A 20662-nucleotide genomic window follows, 5' to 3' on the forward strand; every position below is an offset into this window, starting at 1 on the left:
AATAAATATTAAGATGTTTAGAGAAAAGAGAGATATTAGTAGTATCAAAATATCAAAATAGGTAGCTTGGTATATAAAAAAGTTTTGGAACAAGCAGAAATGTGGTTACTGGTGTACTTAGCTTTTATGGGAATTGAAATTTGAATCACACAGATAAGTTAACCTATTTTTTTGGGTGAAAAGAAATTGGTTTTAGCGTATGCAAAGTTTTAAGTTGTAAATGCTTCCAAATAAATAATAGAGTTGTGCATGTAAAAATTACACTCCTGCATGTTTGTAAACAAAGAAAAAATATTTCCTTATTGGGTGATAAACCAGACGCACGAGACAACGTGTGGGTGATCAAAGTCACCGCTTGGCTACACCGTCCTCTAACATTAACCTTTGTATGGGAGGAGTTAAGGTGATTCGTGGAAAATCTCAATTAGCCTCGACCCGAGCAAGAGGCAATGTTCGACGACAATGTATGGTGTGTGGTGGATGTATTTGGGCTTTTTTTGGCTCATTGCGTGTTATGGGTATTTTTGAGTAGGAGTAGGAAACGACGAAGGTTTATTGTGTGGGAAAGGTGGTGACCCTACCACTTGCGCTCCCTACCTAGTTTTCAAGTTTCTGTAGTGGCATCTTTCTTATTTGATCTGTGGCATTCAACACCTTCGTGCATGAACGGAGCATGGCCTCTGGAGCTTGTGGTGATAAAGTTGTTTTAGTGCACGCGGGAGGAATCTCCTCTTTGTTTGCATGCCAATTGGTTTGCACCCCTGCGCATCTCCCCTCTGGAATTTTCTAAACTTAAGTAGTCTCTAGGTCAAGGGTTGTGGTGGCAATGCTTTTGGGTAGCTTGGCCTGTTGTTTTCTAGTGTCAAGACGAGGGTGGTGGAGAGCTCGCTCAGCTCCACCATGTTGGAAGGTTTTGGTGGGTCTAGTTGTATGGGTCCTCCTCGATGAGGGAAGGGAGAACTTGGGGTTTTTTTTTGCAGCCTACAATGTCGTTAGTTTCTTTCCTAGGCCTCCTGAGACCGGCTCTAGTTCTGCAAGAATGTGTGAAGTTCATTATCTTGGACAATTCTCCTCCCTAGCGAAGCCCAGCTCAGTTGGACAAGGGGGTCAGGGGCCTCAATTATAGGCGATGGTTATGGAAGGGGAGAAAATTGGCACTAGCGAAGGCAACAAGGCAACTGATTGCTCAAGGTGGGCGACATCTGTAGTCTGTGACAACCAGGGTCGAGCATGGGGGACGCACTCTGCAACCTCTATAATGGGGTGGGGTAGAGACGTGGTGGCATGGGTTGAAAAGGGAACACAGGTCATGTGGTGGAAGGTGCGATGGATGTACATCAATTTTGTTTAGAGAATTGCATGGATTTGATTCAATCAATGTTGGAGAGGATGGAAACAGCAGACCAGATCCAAAGGGAAGTACATGCAGAACTCTTAGCTACTCTGAACAAAATGCAGTACTTTAAGTGCCATGTCTAAGAATTAGTTGTGTTGTTATGGTGTGGACAATATTTGCTAATGAATGAAACAGAGAAGCTGGAGTCCGGATGCCTCACTTTGAAGAACATATCTAATTATCTTTCTGCCCTCTGCCTCTTTTCGGAACAAACCCTCACAGCCCAGCTTCAATTACATCATATGGCTAGCATGTTATAGGTGTTCTCCTAGTTTTATGTGTTCTCTAGTGGTTCTAGCCTCCTACGTTGTGGACGGTGTCTTTAGTTTCCTTTTTGTTTCTATGTCATATGCTACTCACGATAGTCAACAAAGCAAGTTGGGCTAAGACTACCTACATTTTTCTAACAATGTCCTTACTTTATGATGAATGAACAAAATGTTGATTTACAAAAAAAACAATAAAAAATAAAAATTAATGGTATAGTATTTTCACAATGGGTTGGGCCTCAAGGCTTTGATTCACTTCCATTTCCTTCCTTAAAAGTGATTATGGTTGGCCACATTGGGAATATTCAATAAGAGAGCCATATCTTTGATCTTTTAGGGTGTTGTTTCTCTTTACTGCTACACTTTAGAGGCTTTTATAGTGTGGTAATTTCTTCTCAATAGAGGCTTGGTGTTGTCAAGGTTCAATTTATTACTCTAAATGAAGACTTTCTTTCTCTTTCTTAGAAAAATTAATAAGGATTTTCTATTGTTAAGCTTGATCTAGATGTAATTTTTTCAACTCACTCACTCACATATAATATTTGATAAATGCATTTATCAAAAAGAAGCATCCTTGCTGTTGACCAGCTCAATTATTGAAATTGTTAATGCTGAGTTGAAAAATTATAGGATTCATGGGATATTGTTAATTGACAATGATGATTCACTTCTATTAAATCAACTTATTTTTCATACAACTAATAAACTGGATGCTAGTGATTTCAACTTGTTTTTGGTGAGTGATAAGGAATATATAGAAGGAGAATAAATCTTGAACACCACGACATGATTTTATATTTTCTTTGTTGCATGTTGAATGAGCCAACTTTCAAGAAATGGAATCTATTAAACTAGGAGAAAAGGGTTTTTTTCAAAATTCATATTGGGGTTTGGGATATAAATTTCTTTTTCTTCTATTCAAAATTAAATATGACAACTTGACATGTTCTCTAGTACAATACTTGGCATATTGTAGGCTCCTTGGCCCATTTACAATCTTGGATAATTGGCTTCCACACAGATGATAAGGGTCAAACCAACTATCCTATGTGGCTTTAGTTTCCATCGCTCCTTGCAAATTTTTTTCCATTTGTTGATTTCTTTTCTCAAAATTTTAGGAAGGGTTTGATTCAAATAGTAAACAAAATACCTTGTGCCCTAATTTGAGAGCGAGTGTTAACATCAATTTGAAGAGAAAGTTGCCCCATTTATTTCATTCATGACTACAACTGGAGTGAATTAGTATAAGGCATGTTATTTGAATTTTCCTAATCCCTATTTTCCTTTCCAGACATAGGATTGTCTCATCCAGGAATATCCCCATAAAAATCCCCCTTTATGGGTTCCTCAATCTTCAAGATATCTAGGTGTTTAGGAATTTCTTTCATAGCCCAAAAATGTAGGTTCCTTAATTGGCTTAGCCTAAGCTACCAAGGAAGCTACCATGCATGTCCTTATGGGAGGAATTGTTCTCCTTCGACCACTAGGTATGGTTCGAGTTATGATGGATTAATGGTTCAAATGAATCAAGAAGGTGTCATATGTTCAAAACAGTAAACTATTTCTAGTAACTCCATTGGTCCTCTAGTAAACCATGAAGGCTAGGTTGTGTAGAAAGTTTGGTCGTTAGAAGTATTCTGATTCATTGTATGGAGGTCAATGAGGCTTATGAATTCAAAATTAATAAGCACAAGAAGGTTTTGTCTCTAAATAATTTGGAGAGAATTGTTAGCTCTCTGAGCTATATGATAAAGGTAAATAATTTTAAAGAGGTGGTGACCCATTATCTTCATAACATGGATTCTTCTAGGCTAATGACCAATAAATTTTGATCATCGGCTAATCCCTTATAACCTAAATGAATCCCGCTATGTTCATTGAATGATAAAATAGTCACAACCGTAGGTAGGATGTCGGTTGTTCAAGGAAATTTGCAGACTATTAAGACAAAGATAATATTTTTGTACAATATTAAAATAGTTGAATTTGAGCTTTGTAGATGTATGAGTTATGTCTGCAATGTTGTCTGCCTATTGTCATCCATAAAAAGGGAGGGTGTTGCTACCCATTTTTTTCATTGTTTTATTATAACATCAACTAGTGATCCAACTAGACAATGTTTGTGGGTCACTCTTCTTTTTTGGGAGAGATTTATTGGCCTTTATTATCTCTATGTTCCAAATTTTAGTTTTAATCATATTCACATGTGGAAATTGATGGAGGCCTCTCTATTATATGTGGAATTGAATATCAAAAGCTGATGTTAATATAGTTAAATGGGATGGTTATTGGAGCGAAGGGGTTTGTTTACTCATCAATGATATGGAGAAGCATGCCTTGCCCAAGTGTAAAAGTTCCCTATATATTTTTTATTTATATTTTTAGAAGAGAGGGATGAATTACAATTCATAGTTTACTTGGAGAGAATGCATATAGGGCTCTTCTAGAGTTCAGCCTAAGTTGGACTAATTTTAAGAAATGAGTGATGTCATTCCATTTTCTAATAATATGCATTTGTTTGATGTTTTGATTGATGGCACAAGTTCATATCACCTTCCCATTTTTAATTCTATCTTTATAGGGAATGTACCTGACTCCAAGCCCTCATCTCTATTGAAGTTTAATGTCACATTCAAAGTATTCATACTTATGTTCATTTCATCATATTATTTGGTATATTTTTCATTGTCCTTGAGGGATAGAGGTTGGATTTTATAATGGAAAACAACCATTTTCCATTGTATGAAGATTATAAAGAGATGGGATAACTTGATTCCACAAAAACATAAGGGAGAGATTTAGGATGCAAAAAAAACTAGAAGAGGTATGTATTCATGTGGAAAAAGACTTGCATAACATCACTCCCTAGGAGAAGGCAAAAAAATATGAGAATGTGGTTCATAATTAGGAAGAGTATATTACTAGATTGGATTAAATTCATTCCCTATTATGGTGGATCCAATCATGAGAGCTTAAAGTTATTCTTTTAATTTCTAAAGAAGAAATAAGTCATCATACGACTCTTGGTCTATGCCAATTAGACGGATTATGAGGAGAATCTAGTTGTTTGAGGCATGTTTAGTGATGATTTTCAAAAATATTTATCTTCTTACCATCTATAATATTCATTTTTTACTACTAGGGATCCCTCTTATAGAGTGGTAGTCTCAATTAGAGATTGGGATATTTAGGATAAATAATTTACAAAGAAGAGTTTTTTTTTTCTCTCTTCAACCAAAAAGGAATTCACCAAGTGTTGCTTTTCTAAATTGTGATTTTTACAAGGTGATGTGGGATATGTGTGGAGATGAGTATTGTACCCTTGTTGAGTAGGAATTTTTTACAGGGATATATTCTAAGTATCTTAATGAGAGACTTATGAAGCTTATTTTAATGAATTCAATAAGCGACGTTATTGGTGGGTAGAGTTTGATTACTCTGTTAATCATTTCCTATAAAACTATAGCTAGGGATATAGCATTGATGGTGTGGGGCATGGCTAAAAATTTACTTTACTAGTAATGGAAATGTTTTTCTTAGGGACAATTTATTTTGGATACAATCTTATGAACTTGGGAGGCTATAAATGGTATATGGATATAGGTTAGTAGATGCTTTTTCTAATAATTGATTTTGACAAACTTTATGATCATATTAACTACAAATTTATCATGGATATATTGATTTTCCTTTTGTTTGGACAATGATTGGTTGAAATAATCAACACCTTTTTTGCATGTGACTCTCCTTTTATTTTGGAGAATAATGTGTTGTCCCCCTACATTGATCATAAGTCCATCTGCTTAAGATTCTCATTATCCCCTTATGTTTATGTTCTAGTAGTGGATTTTCATTAGTATGTATTGGAAGAAACCCTTTTGGAGTGTTAGGGTAGACATGTCTCCCCACCTAAGGGGGAGGAAATGGTTAACGAAATATTTGTAGCTAACTCCTTAGATTGATCTCTATTGATTAAGAGATAGTTCTAGCTACCAGAGATACTATTTACATATTATATGAGGCATAAGGGCCTATCATGTACAACCACCAAATGGAATTTATGATTTTTGGTCTCCCTTACCTACATGGAATCCAACTACTTGGATTTTTGTTCAACCAAGTGTTGTTGTGATATATCTTAAAATTCCTTTTGTAGTTTATCTTTCTCTAATTACTATGTGGGATTGGTTCTTCAATATATTGCAACGCATATATTTATTTGAAATTTAAAGGATGTTTCTTTTGCTGGTAAGCTATTGTTGGTGATAGAAATTATGCAGGCCTCTCATAGACATTATGGGCCATGTTGGCTACTTAACATGAATTAGTTCTTCCAACTTTAGTAGGTCACACATTATTGTCTATCATAAAAATATGGTGGATACTGGAGCATGCCAATTGTTACCTTAAATTCTTGCAGCATGGCCAAGGATGAGGGATGCATTTTTTATTGATTTGGTGAATCAAGAAAACATTTTGTCAACCAAATGGGTAGCTAGACGTGTGGATGATTGATCCCATTCAAAAGTGTTGATGTAATACAAAATGTTAATAAATACTAGAGTTATTTTGGGTTACATGGTAGAATCTATTCTCCTTCACATTTTAGATTGTTGGTTCATGTCAATTATGTGGGTCCAAGTGAACTGCCAAGTGGGTTTTTCATGCAGCCAAGTGGTTGCGCCTTTTGGATCTTCGACTTTCAGTGCCAACATGAGACTCTTCACATGGCTCTAAGGATGTTTCTTTCTGATTTTAGGATTGAGGAAACTAACTTCTTCTATAGTGTTTAAAAAAGATAATTATCGCTATTGTAGATTTACAAATTAAGGGAATGGTGCTTTGTTTACACCTATGTTGATCTACCGTTGCTTTACACATCAGTGGATAGGAAAATTTTGGCAGAAAGAGATAAATGCATAGAAGATCAATGAAAAAAGACTAGGCATTGCAAGGTAGAGGTGTCTATGACAACAAAGACTTACCGAATAAAATTTCCAATTGCAGCTTTAAGATCTTGAACCTTTCACTTTATACCTAGGTTTGCTACTTTTTGAGCCTAATTTTAAGTGTGTAGATTTAGCTTTTCCCCCATGTGTTGAGCCACCTCTTCTCGGTTATAGCACCAATTGAGATTTCTATAGACACCAACAACATCAGTAGAACCATCAATAAGTCAAGCAGAATAGACAAATATATAAGCTAATACTATTTGATTTGCTCAGTAGTTTGAATGTGGAACACCAATATATGTTAACAATCATATATTATATAATTACAAATATATAAACAATAAAAAGAAATAACAACTGTGGGTTATGCATCTAGTTGCATGCAACCCACGTGCCTTTGTATCACTAATAACTAGTACAAAACAACTAATTAGATACTAAAAAAGGACTAAAATTTCCATATAAATGACCATTTTTTAGTCGGTGATCAGTAGTAGCTAATTTAAAGTATCTTATAACACGACCAAATTTTAGTAATTTTTAGCTTAGTCATTAATTGGTTGTCTAAATTTTATCGTTTAGTAATATATTTAGTCATAAATTTGGTCATTAATTTATTCATTGATTTAGTCATTAATTGCCACAATTAATGAGCAAATATATTACCATATGCTCATTCGAGAAAACAAATTAATGACCCAAATGTTGCTTGTGTTATAAGATACTATAAATTAGCTACTAATAGTCATATATATGCAAAATTTAGTCATTGTTTGAAACTAATTAGTGACCGAACAATTAAGACTAAATTTTGGTCATGTTATAAGATACTGTAAATTAGCTACTAATAGTTGTATATATTCAAAATTTAGTCGTCATTTGTAATAAAAAAATTATCATTTGCAATAGTTATTTATCTTTTTTTGTAGTTCCATATTCATTATATAAATTACTAATTTAGTAGTTTATATTCATTTCATGTACTTTGATTAATAATCAATATAAAAGACTACATTAGTTGTATATTCGTTTTATTTGTGTCTATCATTAATTAATATAAACTACTAATTTAGTAGTTCTAAATTGATTTTATATGTTCATTATTAATCAACATAAATTAATTAGTATGATTTTGCAACTAAATTAAAAAAATGTCATACAACATGCATGTTCATGTAATATGAAAACGCAGAGTTACATATGTTAATTAAAATCATAACCAATATCAAGTGCAACTATAAATAATTTCAACCACATAAATTATATTATATGAAATTTCTAGTATTACAATATGAGTTTTCAACATAATATTATTTCAACTACAATTTACATATGACATGTTGTTTCATCACTTCAAAACATTATCATTGTGTTGCCAAGAAATTCGAGGTGAATTCACCAACTCTAAACACTTTACCATAAATCTCTATGTGTGTGTCTTACAGAGGATATTGGTGCTAAGCGTATCACTAGACCGGTTCTCTTCTCTCTCTCTTTTTGCATTTTTCACTCAAGTGTTATTGTTCTCCTCTTTCTTCAATTCTTGCTTCTTACCATCAATATTGAGTTCCTTTTATGAAAACAAAAGATGATAAATACAAGGTGTAAGGCATGAAATATGATGAAGACTAGAATGTAAAATAGAATAGACTAGAAAGGATTTATATGAAATATACCTCAATAGCAGGAATGTTAAAGCCATTTTTCCCTATAAAAGAAAGAAACTCGAACAAGTTTTCTCTGTTGAACGATATTGGCCACTATGTGGTTAGATTACTTGTATAAACAAAGACAAAATGTCACCACAAAGAAAATAACCTTAGTTACATAGTATTCAACCTTTAGGAAAATCCTAGGCATAATCATGCCAACTAAGTTACATGGTGAAAAGCTCAAGTTGTAAACAATTTATGAAAACAAATAATTTGAGGTGTGATGTCTAATCCTTGTCGTTTTGTTCACAATGACATTTCGTTGTCTAACACATGAACTTTGTCAAACATATAAACAACATGTTCTGAAATAACAGTGTGAAATTAAGCTTTTCTAATAGCCATGAAATTGTTCTAACACAAAAGAGTTAAAAGGATTTCAATCAATATCGTGTAATACTAATTTCATCTTCGAGCCTTAGATGTTGTTTAAATGGACATGATACCAAGTATTTTCAATTTCATAGTTAAAATAAAAAAACAAAATCAAAAGAAAGATTCCAAATAAAATTGAACAATAAAGAGAGAATATCATAAAATAAACATTGCAATTATAGAAAATTTGTTTACCTGACCATCGATGTCCTGTCTGATATTCCTAAAAGATTTTCTAGCCCAAAATAACCATTAGATGAAAGAATCATAACATTAAAAACCATAGGAATCGCTACCAGAAACATTTCCAAAGTCGATGGCTTAGGTTGTTGAAGGATCATAGCCTATATTTATCCCTCCAGAATGATCATAGCCATGTTGATTTTCTAAGTGCAATGTAGACTAGCACAATATTTCTGCAATACTGATTAATTTTGATGTTGATCTACTTTTATTTTATTCCAATATATCATTCAACAATTATACTTAAAAAATTCAACCATACATGAACAGTAGAATAGTAGAAATCACAATGCATAAGAAAAAGACAAAAATTACCTTAGGAAAACCTGCCCATCATAAAAACAAAACAAAAGGTCCAACCTAGAGTGTGCCAACAACAAAGGATTATTAAATCAAAATCACCATCTAACATTACGAAAATGTTAGATCAAATCAAGTCATAATATAATTAGTAATACCCCTTATCGAACTCCAACAACTTAAGATATAGCATATCAATGAGGGTATTAACATCATGAAACACCTTACCCCTAGGTTATGTCTAGCAAATGTGACATTATAAAGTTAAATCACTTAGAAAAATCTCACAATGGCACCCTAAATCATCCCACCATAGCAACATGATCAGAGAAAGGGACATATTAGAATGGCTAACACATCCAACCTTAAAAGTGTGTCTGCCATCACACATCCATCATAAGGACCATGGGGAATTTCACCTAGTGAAACCCAATAATACCACATCATTATGCCAAAGTTACCAATAAACTTCAATAATCATGAAAAATATATCTCCTAGCCATCATCATCTAACCCACTTTAGGGGGATAGAACCCTCATCCTTATACAAGATAAACATATATACCAAACCACCATTATGAGATAGTATGATCCACATCCATCAAGAATGCAACCAAAGGGTGATCAACAAAGCAAGCACATGTAAGTGAGATGCCATTCATGATTCAACTAAGGAGAAGTGAGATTCCCCCAACAAAAGATGTCCATCAAGTGATATGATGTGATGAAGAGAAGAGGTCTCATGAAGTTGAATGCCACCCACCACCTACTTGCAACACCCTCATGGCTAGGGCCAAGTTGGTATATTGCTCCAAGAGCAATAAAAACAAATGTCCATCAATGTGATGAAAATCACAATATGGGATCTCATACAATATAGTTTCTGACAAACATAATTTTCTTTTGTGTGTTTGTCATAAGTTGGGGCATCCTTATTGCTTGAATCTAGGAAATTCTAATCCCGATTCCATTTTCATTTTATCAATTGGTTGTATTTTTCTAGGAAATGGTATATCATATTGGAGCAGCACCAAATCCTTGCATGGAGATTTTTTTTTCCACTCCATTTTCTTCATGTTCTTCCATTGACGGTTGTTCTGTGAATGATGTTCTAGCGTAAGAATTGGTTTATGTTGATTTTTCTCTACCATTTGGACTGTCCTACCCAATATTAGTTGAATTTTCACACAACGACTGATATTAGTTAGCTGAAAACACTCATTAGGTTGTTAATATTTGACATAATCATAACCTTGATAAAAAAATCTCCAGTTCAAAGAGGCATGTAATGAATTCTTCATGAATCTTCCTGTAGAATCATCGTAGGGTATTTAGTGTGATTGTTTTCCCTGTGCCCAAACAATCATCACCTCGTGGACATGGCAACTAGAAAAATAATGGAACCATTGCTGCCACTGTTTTTGTGTGTGCTCACCATGGTTTTGGAGGTTCAAAGATTCAAATGTTGTTGTTGTGCCAAAGATACATTCGTGTTCCTCAAATGGATCCACCATTGGTCTCTTTTTCTCTTCAGATATCTCCATTAGGGCACAAAATTTCCAACAAGGGTGTGAGCCATACATCCCCAACAATGGCATAAAAAATGTCAAGCAATTTCAATGGTTATAGGTTTTAAAATGAGTTCACAAAATTAATATCCCTACAATGTCAATCTGAAGGCATAAACTTACATCCAGAAATTACAGACCTGAAATTCATTTTTCCATTTTTACAGTCCTTAGAATCGAAATACCCATGATAAATTTTTAGAAATTATAGAAGAACTTGGAAAATTATCTTTAACAACATTTCTTCATCCATAAATCACTACTATAATAAAATAACGGAACTAAAAACATAGGAAATCATCAGGAAACGCAAGTACATCAACACATGGTCATTGTTGTGTGTTGCAGATGAACTCATCCAACCAACAAACTCTAATGTGCACTTGTTACAGGAAGATAGTGCATACAAACATGAAAACACAAATATGAAAACCACCTTTAAATTATGCCTTCCTCTGTCTTCACAAGAACTACAATGCTTCATGATGTCTTTTGACTAAGTTGGCTTTTAATTACAAACAACATTAATGATAAATTACTTTTATTACATACATAACATAGAAATCATATTAGATATGCATAACAATTAGAAAAAAATTAGCCCAAAGGGTTGGCTCAACCTGTTGTCGCCGATGTTGATGGGCATTTGACTTGTTCCATGCCAATAGGTACCCAATTCTAATCCCCCGGAGTGAGGCACACTAGTCCATGCCATTGTGTCTACCAGTGATGCCATCCACAACTGTGGAGAAGCATCCGTTGGATTTACTAAGAAGGTTTTTCTTGGAAAATAACCTTAACAAAATTTTAGCATCTATCATAAGTTATAAGCAGTCCACTTGAGAGTAACTTGTAGGTGCAGGAATGAGAAATCCATTTCGAACCCAATTTGGATAAAATGTTGCAGATGTAGAGGTGACAATTTTGATGCAAACAAAGTTTCAAAATCCATCCTCCATATCTAAAAAAATTATCTCGAAGGTCTACCTTAGTGGGAAAAATGCATAACTATGATGTAACGTAATGGTGCACGATAGTGATAAGAGTATAAAATACCAATGTGAATACTCACACATAAGAGAGAAACCATGCAAGTATGAGATGATAGGAAATTATCATAATGTCCACATATGGTACACTCTGCTTTGTATTATGCATAGACAGAAGTACAAACCATTGGAGAGTAACCAAGCTTGACCAAGTTTGTTATCGTTACAATAAAACATACAAATGAGAATGGAAAAATAGAGTAAAAACAAGAAATTAAAATAAATCCTATATTTATGCTTATTGTAGCCTGCCCCCCTTGAGGGATAGGGCAATTGAGGACACTGAGAGTGGTCTGAGAGTAGCTGCATCAAAACAGTATATCTACCATATTAGAGTGAGGAGGCTAGATTATAGAATGTGAACTAATAAAAACAAAAATAAAATAGTAAATGAATAGAAATTGCTTCCTTAGGAAGCAAGGGCAACATCTATAATTTGAGAACTACAAAGAACTATATAAAAAACTAACCTGAACCTTAATACATGTAAATAATTGTGTGATATTAAGGAGTAAAATCAAATAACCATGGGGACAAAACCACTGCTCCCTAACTGAGGAGGGTTTCCAATGACCCCTCCATATAGATAACCAAATCCACCTTGTGTTGGGTTGTGTTATATTGTTTCCATGACTAGCCCCAATAGTAAAACCAGGGGGTTAGAGGGGGTGCGGAGCCCCCCCTTCATTGTGTGGATGCATAGCGGGGGGGTCATAGGGGGGAAGCAGCTTGGCCGTGTACGAGGGGTTTGAGGGGGTGGTAGCCCCCTCTACTGGGTGTGGGGTAGCGCCCCGAGGAATTTTTTTTTGGACCCTATATTAGGTGGGTGAACCTACCTATGGTTTTATGCATGGTTTTCACACATGATTTTGGGCGTGATTGTTTTTCGATCCATGGTATTTTGTAGATCTGGTCAAGGGAACTATGGTTATGTTCTAATCCAGGGTTAATGGATTGGGGTTTATGAATGCTTCGGCATGTGTATATATGTATTGTAACATTGAAAGGAACATAATGAAAAATCAACTGGTAGTCCTGGTTTTAGGATTCAGGGGAAAATCTATATGTATATTTGTTTTATGTGTTATCTTCTCACCTTTATTTATTTTATGTTTTAGAATTCGTATGCAGGTGATTTCTATAAGGGGTTAAAACCTACACGTTGAACAATACCTCCATTGAGAGTTCCATCTCCTGTAACAACATAGAATAGCGGTTGAACAACATTGAAGCCATCATCTGCACTCCTTGAGGTAATTTTCATTGGTTGCATTTGCAAGAATGAAACAGGACCATCCTACTTCGAGATCAACTCCCTCCTATCAATAGTTTCCTCAACATCCCAAACTCGGAAACCATTCACATAGCCAAGGAGGAGAACACGGTGGGAAATAGTTTCCCCATCTTAAAAGGACATGAACTGAGGGAGGATATTAGTCTCTTATATTTGGTTTTTCCAATTACCACCCATTCAGGGAAACTCCCTATAACTTAATATACTTGATACTCTTGATAGACTAGAATAAATTCTGTAATTATTCCCATAATTAATTTCTTCCTTTATTTATCTAAATATATATGTCCCCTTAAAGAGATAAAAGGTTAGGTCTGGAAAGGTCCTCAGTCTGAAAGGAAAAAAAACTTATTTATTACATTCTCCTATAATTGAAATAATTGAACTATATGTTAGTCATTGTTCCACATTAAGTAGTGCTCAACTATAGCAATTCAAGAAGTGGGCATGGTTATTCTTTTGAAAATGTTAGGATGTTTATGTTAATTCCTCAATAGTTTGAAAATAATTTTTAAATGTACATCCCCAATAGGCTTGATGAAGTATGACTCAAATTTTCTATCTACTTATTTAATTTACGTAACTCTCTGCGCAACTGCAATACTTCAGCATAAACATCAATAACCTTAACGTCTTGTTGTATCTTGCTGACTTCTTTCTCCAGAAATTTTATTCTTGCTTCTTGTTCCTTAAGAGTGAGAGATAAAGAAGCAACAAGCACAACTTTGAATCTTTGAATTATGGATAAGGTAGGCAAAGAATGTTGAAATATATGAGATCATATTCACGAAATTCAAGTGCTTCCCCTAACTGTAGTACCATTAAGAGATAGTATACTTTTCAATGAAATAATACACAATATCTCAAATGAGAGATATTCCATTGTCATTGTAATCAGATTGCATTTAAGAAATCATAACAAATAGAAATAATTACAACTAAGGGAATCCAGAAATCATGTAGACATCCCAAAGTGATGTCTAGAATAAGAGGGAGGAAAGATGCCATCACATAAACCTAGAATATTCCTGTTACTAATGAGAAAATCAGTATTGTGCCATCACTAAACATATAACATTGATTTGAATAACATTGGAATAAAATCTTCTAATAACTAAAAATAATGATCGAAATAAATCCAGCAATCATGGTTGTGATAGTTTTCTGATGTCCAAATCCCAAAACCAAATATTTCAACTCCACATCTACAGATAGATAGCATAAGAAGCACAATGTCCAAATAAAATACTAGGAAGAAGATATTCTACAGTGAGAACCAATATCTCCACTATTAAATGATTCTCTATATACATTTTGAGAATGCATATGAACTTTATTCCCAAAGATCATAGCTTCTTTCATTGAAAAGAAATGGACCAAGAAACGTAGAAATATTGATATGAATTAATCTTTATTCCTTCTGGAGTCAGCCGTAGAGGAAGGATCTTTGAAGTGATTATTTTGACAAAATCGAGGGACTTTTGGAGCATAAATCCATGGGTAAAATAGGATCCAGGTTGAAAAATAGAGAAAATAAAAACTACCACTACTCCATTCATCAAAGTCTATGTGTGTGAAATTGATTGGTTCACAACCGTAGTCTCATGGTTTTGGAGTACTTGAAGGACATCGAGCAATGGAAGGAAATATAATCATTGATGTGTTGATCCAATGAACCTTGTGCAAAACCTTGTTGAAAGGGCAAGGGAGCACTTTATTTGGGCAGATTATGGAACAATGTTTCTCCATGTCTTTCCTTAAGATACTAGATTTACAACTTTGATTGCAAGGAAACAACGTGAGTGGACATGTACCATCATGCTCCTAGTAGTTAATAGTTGACAACACCTCTGCAAAACCTTCATTACCACACATAACATGGCTTAATGGGCATTTTACCTTGTGTTCTACAAGCTATAGTCTCTTCTAAAACCTCATTTGACAATAATAAATTCTACTCTCATTAGCCCATTTAAGCAAAGCCTTGGCTACAACTTTTCTTTTTCCTTCCAGACATGACCCTATCTTTTCAATCTCTTGAGAAAATTTGTCAATCCTCACATCATTTAAGTCCCGAGAAAGTATTTTTCTCAAAACATGCCTAAACAAAATTCTCTTAGACCTTAGAAAGCTTTGTAAAGAATCCCCTAAGACATTAACTAGGCTCTGGAACCAACCATTCCCACTCCCAAATGCATAGACTTCAACTTGTTGATGCGAGTATTCCAACATTTCATTCTTTAATTCTTCCACAAAAGAGGTTCCCTACTTGAATGGATCTGTAGAGGCTTTCTCCACATTATCCACAGCTAAAGTATTCAACAATTTTCCGACGATTAGTTGAACTTGTTTCACGTCGTAATATCCACACTCTTTCAAATCAGGCACGACGTCATAATTTCCATCTATTCCAATTGTTGAGGGGAAGTTCGATCCCCCCCCTGAAAGAATTGAATTATAGCATAAATTCCTCCAATAAGACCACCATGAACAAATAGGAAACTTCTCAGGAATGAAAATAGAGGTTTTATAAGGTGCTCACTAATAAAACTAGGATTTTTAAGGTCTGCAATAAGGGTGTTGAGAGAATAGAGATTTTTTTGTCCCCAACAAAGGTTGAGGGTTTCAAAAATAGCGAGGAAATTTTCAAGATACATCCAAGAAACACAAAAAACACCCAAAAATAATTGGGAAGGGAATCTTATATGACTTAAAGCCTATAAAAAGTAATCTAGAGTTTTAGAAGAGACTCAAACCTATGATTACCAACTCATTTATTTTCTACCATAAGTTCAGCTAGTGGTGACTTGAAGGTCCGATCTCCAAAGGTGGTAACAAGCTTCTTGCCAACCTCAAAAGATACTTCATATCCAATAATATCTTGCAGTCTCTAGGTAATAAAAGAAACCCATCTCACTTTGTCGTGTAAATAACAAGTTTCTCTCTATGGTTAAAATATCTATGTCATTGTTTTCTCATTGGCATGGAACATTTTACTTTGCCAAAATATTTCTCACTCTGGATATGCACACACACACATGCTTCCAGAATATAACTTAATGAACCCATTGGAATTCCAAAACTTATGATGACTCTATCTACTCTATAAATATCTACACCAATATTTTCCAACATATGAGCTGATTGAGTGTATGGGAAGAACATTCGATTGACAGTAAAGTCTATGCAATTTCCCACCACTACAAAGATTAGGTATGTTTAATATATTTGGAGTTCATTTATTTTTATTGCACCATTAAACTCTCTCTAGGTGTTTAAGGAAAATTCTTCAGGCCACAATGGATATGGTGGGTCCACTAGATGCTTGCTGGAACGTGTTTCTCCAAAGTGCCATTGAAGAATGATTAATATGGAATTCATGAAAAAGGGTAGAGTCCTGGACCAATATTTTCTTTAGTGACCATGAAATTGGAGTGGCTCAGTCTTTTGGAATATGGAAATTTTGATTGGTTTGCATATGTTTTTTTCCAGGAATTTACTGCTCAAAACACATACATTTTCATTTCTATTTTCTCAGTCTTGAAGCAATGCAACTACTAAAACTAAGAGTTAATCCATGAAATTCAAACAATTTTATTTCTTGGTTCTAGGAGATAGTAACTTTTCTTCCCCCCCTAAAAACAACTACTTTTCTGCTTATGCTAAAGTGGAGATAGACCGAATTTATTTGAAGATGGGTGGCTACAATACTCCTAAAACTATTTAACACATCTCTTGGGATTCAAGGAAAGCAGTAGACAAATTGGGTTTTTTTTACCTAGAAAGTGTCTTTGAAGTGTATTTAAGATGTGTCCCCAAGATAAATGATTGTGCTATATGCATGAAAAATTCAGATTTATTTATAGGATTATGTCTATATTATAATTCCTTTTTTGTAGAAGATTTCTTATAGCATGTTAGTATTACAGATAAATTAGAATTTAGAGAACTATTATAAAGTAGGAGAAATTTTATGTTACTGTTAAGGATTTGAATTTCCTATGAATTAAGCATGCCACATGAAGGGTAATTAGGAAGCGCACTTTTTCCCTTGTATATTATTTATAATTGTTCCTATTCTTGGTCTTGGTTTCCTTAATGTTGAAGTTGTTTCTTTCTTGATCTTGAGTGCCTTACACTTTTGTCTGTGATGTTGTTTACATGGTATCCTCAACTTCTTTACTCTTCTTTTCATGCCTTTCTGTATGTATGGTTCTTGAACAAGCCCATTTATTTTACACCAATTTGCTATGCTTTTTACATTTTTTTTTTTTATGTTTTACTTCAAATCTTTGACTTATTGATAAGGTCTTCGAAGAATGCAGAAATATATGAGATCACCTTCACGAAATTCAAATGATTCCCCTAATTGTAGTATAACTAAGAGATAGTACACTTTTCAGTTAAATAATACACAACATCTCCAATGGGAGATATTCCACTGTCATTGTAATAGGATTGCATTGAAGAAATCATAACAAAGAAAAACAATTACAAGTAAGGGAATCGACAAAGCATGCAGACATCCGAAAGCAATTTATAGTACCATAGAGGGGAAGGATGCTATCACATAAACCTGGAATCTTCCTGTTACTAATGAGAAAATTAGTATAGGTTTGTGCCATCACTGAACAACTAACATTGATTTGAATAGCATTGGAACAAAAGCATCTAATAACTAAAAAATATGAGAGAAATAAAGCCAACAATCATGGTTGTGATATTTTTTTTATGTCCAAATCCCAAAAGAAAATATTCCAGCTCCACATCTATAGAGAAATATCATAAGATGCACAATGTCCAAATAAAAGATTAGGAAGAAAATATTTATAGTTAGAACCATTGTCTCAATTATTAATTGATTCTCTATATATGTTTTGAGAATGCATATGGGCTTTATTCGCAAAGCTCAATACTTCTTTCGTTGAAAAGCAATGGACCAAGAAACCTGGAAATATTGATATGAATTAATCTTTCTTCCTTTCAGAGTGAGCCTTAGAGGAAGGATCTTTGAAGTAATTATTCTAACAACCTCAAGGGACCTCTTGGGTCATAAATCCATGAGTAAAATAGGATCCAGATTGAAAAATAGTGAAAATAGGAACGCAACAAATTACAGAGATAACCATAAACACAGAGATGCAGTGGAAATAATACTTCATTTCATTAATGTAAAATATTGAAATATGCTTACAAACAACAATGGAAATAAACGAGCTAGGGCGATGGTAGCTTATCTTTGAGAAGAGATGTGTCAGCTACATGCTTTTGAATAGTGTTACAATGAGGCTCGAAGGCCTATTTATTGTTGGGTAATAATGTAAAACCCTTAACATCCTAAAACCTAACCCTAGAAGACGAAACACCATATTGTGGGCCCCGTTTTGGGTAAGTTGGTACATCAACTTCTTGGGGTTGTAACTTTGGCACCCGATCTTTGTTTGAAGCGTACAATAGCTTGTTAGAAATATCTATCCAAGAAATACAACTTTGGGAAGAGAAACAATGGTCCATGGGCCCATGTTTCTCCCAAATTTCCCAAACCGTCGTTTAAGGCCTCGAAATAGATCGAGAAGTTCAGGACCCGAAAATTGCTAAAAATAGTAAATTGTGGTACAATTACAAAAACTGAAGAAATGAAAGAGAGAGTTGTGGGGGTCCAAGTGGGATAGGTGGGTGGCCACCAATATCCACCTGGATCATTCCTCCCCCCTTGGGAAGAAATGGTCCCAATTGCGTAATTTCCTCCATCTGTTGAACTTGGTCCCTGGTGAGTTGTTCTATAATCTCGGATGTGTCCAGCAATAGTGGGAAGCATGGTCGAGGGAGGTACACATTGAAAACTTGGTGCAAGCGAAGGAATGGAGGAATTTTGTGCTCCAAAGCATTATTTTCCACAGCCTTGGTAAAGGTGTAAGGACCATGTCAGCATGGTCGGAGCTTCTGATGGGCCCTTACAAGGCGTTATTTTTGCAGATGCAACATGTCTTTGTTGCCCACCTGAAGCCTGTGTGGTACCCTTGTGAGTGAGGAGAAGTTGTTCCTATGTTATTTCATGATCGTATCCCTCTACTGTTGCTGCTGCATGGAGGAATCCTTCGCAGGGGTCGTGGATGTGGTGATGATCTTCCCCTTACTTTGGGAGCAAACCAGATAGAAAATGAATTTCCTAGTCTGGGATATGAGCTTGCTGCCTTTCTTAGCAGTGATCAAAGAGGTGGTGGTAGGTGGGGATACCTTTGGTATCCTATATAATGAATTACACAAAGAAATAATAACAGCGTGAGGCCTTGACTCATACAAAGCATGTCGCCTCCACAAGTATGGCTGGCCTAATAAAACATCACAAACATCCAGAGGTGTAACATCATACCTCGTCTATGAAGGGTTTGATATTGTAGGGAAGGTGACAATGCTGGTGAACTCGAAGATCTCATCCCTAGTGAAGCCACCTGATATTGTACGGCTGCAGGTGTGGTGTAATCAGTAGGCCCAACTGCTTCACGACCTCTGCTAAAATGAGGTTCTTTTGGCTCCATTATCAATAATGAATTGCAGTGGCGAACCCTTCACCCACATCTATGAGTGGAAAAGATGCTCCCCATCCTCTTGATCTTTGGGCTCATTCTTCAGGACCTTGGCAGTGGAAACAGTGGTGCTCAGCTCTACATCATTGATCTGCCTCCCTTCGCCATTCCCCTTGTTGGGTTCTGACTTAGGGTCGGAAAATGCATCTAATTCTGAAGCCTTCAACTCAGCCACCAGTGACTGCTTGATCCGACACTCACTTGTGTTGTGAGTGGGGCTCTTATGGAACTCACACCACTTTCCTGTGTCCTTCTTCGACTTCATGGTGTTGTTCTTGTCTTGCGACTTTGACGAGTTGTCTTGGGTCACCCCGCCTTGTTCTTGTCCTTTGGTCTTCAGATTCACAAATTCAATGTCTCGCTTCTTCTGTTTGAACTTCTGCTTGATTTTGACAGTGTATCGGTACGTCATGATGAGTGAGGATATGTTTAGGAACTCCATTTCTTCCTGGATGTATTTGTGTAGGTAGCCACAGTATTTGAGTACCAAATGAAGCTCAGAGTCCTTGATACCCAACTGTGTGCGAAGGGTATGAAAAATGTTTGTGAACTCTGGCACATCTTGGTCCCTTCCTTGTCACAATGTGGTGCACTTTATGTATTTGTCCTCATAGCTTTTGATAGGGTATTGCTACTCCTTGATGGCATCCCGAAATGACTTCCAAGTGGGTGCAGCTGAAAATAGTGAGCCTATACTTTCATCCTTCTACTCGCAGTAGGTTTCCCAGTAGTCCTTGACATGGGGGCTACTTTCAGAAGAGCGAAAAAATCTTTCCCGACTCGAAAATTCATGAATAGAAAAATACCCTTCTAGGAGATTTAACCATTTATCTACAAAATTTGAATCTATTTGACCCTTGAATATGGGTATTTCAAAATTAACTTGTACCTTAAATGGTGTGGCATTTCTAGAGTAG

This window comes from Pinus tabuliformis, chromosome X (genome assembly GCF_031772625.1).
Source record: "Pinus tabuliformis cultivar Carrire ecotype Pingquan chromosome X, CPIR1, whole genome shotgun sequence".
Taxonomy (NCBI): domain Eukaryota; kingdom Viridiplantae; phylum Streptophyta; class Pinopsida; order Pinales; family Pinaceae; genus Pinus; species Pinus tabuliformis.